At 47.0% G+C, this 6517-nt stretch overlaps 1 pseudogene; it reads right to left on the reverse strand.

Annotated features, from left to right (window-relative positions):
- Nucleotides 1-225: 225 nt before the first annotated feature.
- Nucleotides 226-318, reverse strand: LOC116274824 (annotated as a pseudogene).
- Nucleotides 319-6517: the final 6199 nt, after the last annotated feature.

Consider the following 6517-nt stretch of genomic DNA (forward strand, 5'->3'; position numbering starts at 1 on the left):
TAAACTAACTAAACCGGTGACTATATTCTCTCCCTTCTCCCTTGGACGCCCAGATTGAAGATAAAAAAGCATTCTTAATATGTGCAGTTCCCCTGAAGGTGCATTTCCTCTGCTTAAGGTGTTGTAGCCTTCTCCTCTTAAAACACTCAGGCTGCCATCCCCCACTCCGTGCTAGGGAAGAACTTTAAGGGGATGGAATTCAGTTTGGAGTAGGCCGCTTTTTCATGTCAGATGGGTAATGTGTCAATGTAACCAGTTTTGAGGGAGGCACACTTCCATCTATGAGCGTGAAAACCCAGTCATCAACTACAAAAGGATCAGCAGGTCTTTTTTTTTTTAATTTTTTTTTCCCCAAAGTGAGCAGCAGAGACAGTTTCACTATGTTGACCAGGCTGGTATAGAACTCAACCTCAGGTGATCCACCTGCCTCAGCCTCCCGAAGTGCTGGGATTATAGGCATGAGCCACCACACCCGGCCTTCATAGGTTCTGTTTTCTGATTTTTTTCTGAGTTTCAGAGCCCTACATCACTGCCAGATGAGTGAGATGCTGGTAATTGAGGGAATTAACCAGTTGCGTCTTGCCTCCTATCAACTGTGTTCCTGGAGTGCCTAAACATTCAGTTCCTGAAAGAGACTCAGAGGGCCTCAGCAGAGTTCACTCCTGGCCAGTCCCCCAGCATATTCCCTCCTGGGTTTATAGAAGACACTTCTACTCGTTTTCCTGGATGCTCGGGACTTCTGTGAGTCTGTAGTGTTAATACTCAGATGTCCCTCGTGTCCAGGTGTAGTGGTGATTCAAATACATTGAATCAAAGAGAAATGAACAAGTGACAAAATGCAAGCGTGACTGGCCTTGCCTTTCCCTGGTAGGAGTCATTGCTACAAGGAGAAAGGTGTGGAATAATCCTTTAGGGGCACTGGCCTTTTGCCCTAAGGTCAGAAAGGATTTTGTGATGCATTCATTGATTGTCCAGTCAGTGCGCCAATTCCCTGAGTTCCGCGTCCATCGATTCAGCCAATCGAGGATTGAGAATATTTGAAGCCTGTGCAACAAAGTGAGATACCAACAAAAATAAATCAGCCAGGTGCAGTAGCATGTACCTGTAGTCCCAGCCACTAGGGAGGCTGAGGTGGGGGGATCGCAGAAGCCCAGTTCAAGATTGCTGTGAGCTATGATCACGCCACGGAACACCAGCCCAGAGTGAGACCCTGTCTCAAAATAATTTTTTTTGAAAAAATTCAGGGTCATTTCTGTAGGAAACATGTAGACTATTTTCCTTGTCATTCCCTAAACAATACAGTGTAACAACTATTTATATCCTGTTTGCATTATACTAGGTATTATAAGTAATCTAGAGGTTATTTAAAGCATACAGCAGGATATGCATAGGTTATATGCAAATAATGTGGCATTTTATATAAGGGACGTGAGCATCTGTGGATTTTTGTTATCCATAGAAGCCTTGGAACCAATCACCTGAAGATAACATAAGCCAGCAAGAGTCAAATCTGTAGCTTAGAAATGTGAGGGAGAAAATAGGTCTATTAACGGTAAATTAGGCCGGGCGTGGTGGCTCATGCCTGTAATCCCAGCACGTTGGGAGGCTGAGGAGGGCGGATCACCTGAGGTCAGGAGTTCGAGACCAGCCTAGCTAACATAGTGAACTCTCATCTCTACTAAAAATACAAAAACTGGCAGGGCATGGTGGTGGGTGCCTGCAATTTCAGCTATTTGGGAGGCTGAGGCAAGGGAATTGCTTGAACCTGGGAAGCAGAGGTTGCAGTGAGACGAGATTGCGCCACTGCACTCCAGCCTGGGCAACAGAGCAAAACTCTGTCTCAAAAAAAAAAAAAAAAAAAAAAAAAAATTTGCCAGGCCTGGTGGTACATGCCTGTAGTCTCAGCTACTCAAAGAGGCCGGGGCAAGGAGAATTGCTTGAACCCTGGAGGCAGAGGTTGCAGTGAGCCAGGATCGTGCTACTGCATTCCAGCGTAGGTGACTAGAGCGAGACTCTTGTTTAAAAAAAAAAAAAGTAGTAAATTAGGCCTGGCACGGTGACTCACGCCTGTGATCCCAGTACTTTCGGAAGCTGAGGCGGGCAGATCACCTGAGGTCAGGAGTTCAAGCCCAGCCTGACCAACATGGTGAAACCCCATCTCTACTTAAAAAAAAAAAAAAAAATTAGCCAGGCGTGGTGATGCACGCCTGTAATCCCAGCTACTCAGGAGGCTGAGGCAAGAGAATCACTTGAACCCGGGAGGCAGAGGTTACAGTGAGCCGAGATTGTGCCATTGCACTCCAGCCTGGGCTATAAGAGCGAAACTCCATCTCAAAAAAAAAAGAAAAGACAATTGCTGGCCATGGTGGTGCCCGCTTGTGGTCCCAGCTATTCAGGAGCCTGAGGCAAGAGGCTCTCTTGAGTCCAAGAGGTCAAGACCGTAGTGAGCCATGTTTGCGCCACTGCACACCAGCCTGGGCAACAGAGCAAGACCTGTCTAAAAAGCAAAACAAAAGATAAAACAGTAAGTTAAAGAGTTCCAAGTATTTTAAACCTTGCAGAATTTGTGTTTCAAAGTAAGTTGGAGGCTTTTATGCTTAGCACTCATACCCTAAAGTCTTTTTCAGCTCTTTTGTATGTAAACAATTCAACAAAAATTTTCCCCAAAGTGAAAGAAATAGATGGTCAGCATTATTATTATTATTACTATTATTGAGACAGAGTCTAGCTCTGTCGCCAGGCTGGAGTTTAGTGGTGCGATCTCAGCTCACTGCAATGCCTCCCGGGTTCAAGCAATTCACCTGCCTCAGCTTCCCGAGTAGTTGGCATTACAGGCATGCGCTGCCGAGCCCAGTTAATTTTTGTATTTTTAGTAGAGACAGGGTTTCACCATGTTGGACAGGATGGTCTCGATCTCCTGACCTCATGATCTGCCTACCTCAGCCTCCCAAAGTGCTGGGATTACAGATGTGAGCCACCACAGCCAGCCAGATGGTCAGCATTATAAGGAAATGCTGGTGCCCACAACATCCACAGTTAATCTAGGCTCTCCAACTCACCTACTTGGCGACCTTGACCAAGTCACACTCTCTCTAAAATTGGCCTAATACCAGGGTTTTGTGGACCAAGTGAAACTATGAAGTGCTTTGTAAAATGTGTATCACTTAGGTATCTGTGGTCGACTGTGGTTTCTCATGCCTGTAATCCCAGCACTTTGGGAGGACCAAAACAGGAGGGTTGCTTGAACCCAGAACTTTGAGACCTGTCAGGGCAACATCGTGAGACCCCCATCTCTTTTGTTATTTTATTTTTTAATTTTAATTTTTATTTATTTATTTTTTTTGAGACAGAGTCTTGCTCTGTCACCCAGGCTGGAGTGCAGTGGCACGATCTTGGCTCACTGCAACCTCTGCCTCCTGGGTTCAAGCAATTCTCCTGCTTCAGTGCCCAGAGTACCTGGGACTACAGGCACCCACCACCACGCCAGACTAATTTTTGTTTTTTGTTTGTTTTTTGAGACGGAGTCTGGCTCTGTCGCCCAGGCTGGAGTACAGCTCTGCCTCCCGGGTTCATACCATTCTCCTGCCTCAGCTTCCTGAGTAGCTGGGACTATAGGTGCCCACCGCCACGCTCAGCTAATTTTTGTATTGTTAGTAGAGACGGGGTTTTGCCGTGTTAGCCAGGATGGTCTCAATCTCCTGACCTCGTGATCTGCCCGCCTTGGCCTCCCAAAGTGCTGGGATTACAGGCGTGAGCCACCACGCCCAGTCTAATTTTTGTATTTTTATTAGAGATGGGGTTTCACCATGTTGGCCAGGCTGGCCTCGAACTCCTGACCTCAGGTGATCCGCCCACCTCAGCCTCCCAAAGTGCTGGGATTACAGGTGTGAGCCACCATCCCCGGCTCCCATCTCTATTTTAAAAATTAAAAATACATACAAAATTAAAAACAACCAGGTGTGGTGGCTGAAGCCTGTAATCTCAGCACTCTGGGAGGTCAAGGCAGGCGAATCACCTGAGGTCAGGAGTTCAAGACCAGCCTGACCAACATGGAGAAACCCCATCACTACTAAAAATACAAAATTAGCCAGGTGTGGTGGCACATACCTGTAATCCCAGCTACTTGGGAGACTGAGGCAGGAGAATTGCTTGAACCCGAAAGGCAGAGGTTGCAGTGAGCCAAGATCGTGCCATTGCACTCCAGCCTGGGCAACGAGAGTGAAACTGTTTCCAAAGAAAAAAAAATTCAAAAATTAGCCCGGCTTGGTGGCTTGCGCCTATAATCCCAGCTACTCGGGAGGCTGAAGCAGGAGAATCACTTGAACCCTGGAGGTGGAGGTTGCAGTGTGCCAAGATCGTACCACTGCACTCCAGCCTGGGCGACAGAGTGAGACTCCATCTCAAAAAAATAAAATAGGCCAGGTGTGGTGGCTCACACCTGTAGTCTCAGCACTTTGGGAGGCCGAGGCGGGCAAATCACCTGAGGTCAGGAGTTCAAGACCATCCTGGCCAACATGGCAAAACCCCATCTGTACTAAAAATACAAAAATTTCTGGGTGTGGTGGCGGGCGCCTGTAATCCCAGCTACATGGGAGGCTGAGGCAGGAGAACCGCTTGAACCCGGGAGGCAGAGGTTGCAGTGAGCTGAGATCACACCACTGCCTTCCAGCGCAGGCCACAAAGCAAGACTCCGTCTCAATAAAATAAAATAAATAAAACACATAAATAATTTTTAAAACCCACACATCTGATGTAAGATTAAAGGAAGGTTTTTTGTTTTTTGTTTTTTGTTTTGAGACAGGGTCTCGCTTTGTCACCCTGGCTGGAGTGCAGTGGCATGACTTTGGCTCACTGCAACTTCTGCTTTCCAGGTTTAAGTGATTCTCCTGCCTCAGCCTCCTCAGTAGCTGGGATTACAGGTGCTCACTACCATGCCTGGCTAATTTTTGTATTCTTGGTAGAGATATGGTTACGTCATGTTGTCCAGGATAGTATCAAACTCCTGACTTCAGGTGATCCACCTGCCTCAGCCTCCCAAAGTGCTGGGATTACAGGCGTGAGCCACCGTGCCTGGCCTTAAAGGAAGGTTTTTTACATGAAATTATGGAGGGTAGATCAGAGGTGGATTCCTGCAGGGGAAGGTCCCTTTTTGATTGATTGATTGATTGAATGATCGATTGAGACTGAGTCTCTGTTGCTAAGGCTGGAGTGCAGTGGCATGATCATAGCTCACTGAAGCCTTGACCTCCCAGGTTCAAGTGATCCTCCACACTAAGCCGCCTGAGTAGCTGGGACCACAGGTGTGTGCCACCACACCTGGCTAATTTTTCAATTTTTTTGTAGAGCCAGGGTCTCACTTTGTTGCCCAGGCTGCTGTCAAACTCTTGGACTTAAATAATCCTCCTGCCTTGATCTCCCAAAGTGCTGAGTGTGAGCCACTATGTGGGGAAAAGAAAGAAAGATCAGACTGTTACTGTGTCTATATAGAAAAAGGTAGACATAAGAGACTCCATTTTGTTCTGTATTTGAGATGCTGTTAATCTGTGACCCTACCGCCAACCTTGTCCTTGCAAGAGACATGTGCTGTGGTGACTCAAGGTTTAAAGGTTTTTGGGCTGTGCAGGGTGTGCTTTGTTAAACAAGTGCCTGAAGGCAGCTTGCTGGTTAAAAGTCATCACCATTCTCTTAAACTCAAGTACCCAGGGACACGTACACTGCCGAAGGTCGCAGGGACCTCTGCCTAGGAAAGCTAGGTATTGTCCAAGGTTTCTCCCCATGTGATAGTCTGAAATATGGCCTCGTGGGAAGGGAAAGACCTGATCGTCCCCCAGCCTGACACCTGTGAAGGGTCTGTGCTGAGGAGGACTAGTACAAGAGGAAAGAAGGCCTTTTGTCAGTTGAGATAGAGAAAAGCATCTGAGCAATGGAAAACCATCTTACGGCAAAAGGTGGGACTTGCTGGAGCAATGCTGCTAAAAGGTTTATGGAGATATTTGCGTATGCATATCAAGGCACAGCATTTTCCTTTAAATTTATTCACATCACAGAGATCTTTATTCATATGTCTTACTGCTGATTTTCTCCCTACAATGATCCTATTATCCTGCCACTCCCTTATCTTTAAGATGGTAAAGATAATTATCAATAAATACTAGAGAACTCAGAGACCAGTGCCGATGTGGGTCCTCTGTATGCTGAGCGCCGGTCCCCTGGGCCCACTTTTTCTTTCTCTATACTTTGTCTCTGTGTCTCATTTCTTTTCTCAAGTCTCTCATTCCACCTAACGAGAAACACCCACAGGTGTGGAAGGGTAGGCCACCCCTTCACCACTGCACCCGGCCTCCCTAATCTGTACAGGTCTGCATTATACAGGGTAATCATGCACACTGTCCCTAAATGTCAGGGCGGTCAGCTGCTGCAGTCGTTCACTGAGAAAGCCTCCAGGGCAGTGCTGTCAGCATACGCAGAAATCAAAATTGCTCCCAGTGAAGCAAGCGCCCTCTGCACAAGGCTGGAT

The sequence above is a fragment of the Papio anubis genome, chromosome 4, assembly GCF_008728515.1.
Source record: "Papio anubis isolate 15944 chromosome 4, Panubis1.0, whole genome shotgun sequence".
NCBI classification, from domain to species: Eukaryota; Metazoa; Chordata; class Mammalia; order Primates; family Cercopithecidae; genus Papio; species Papio anubis.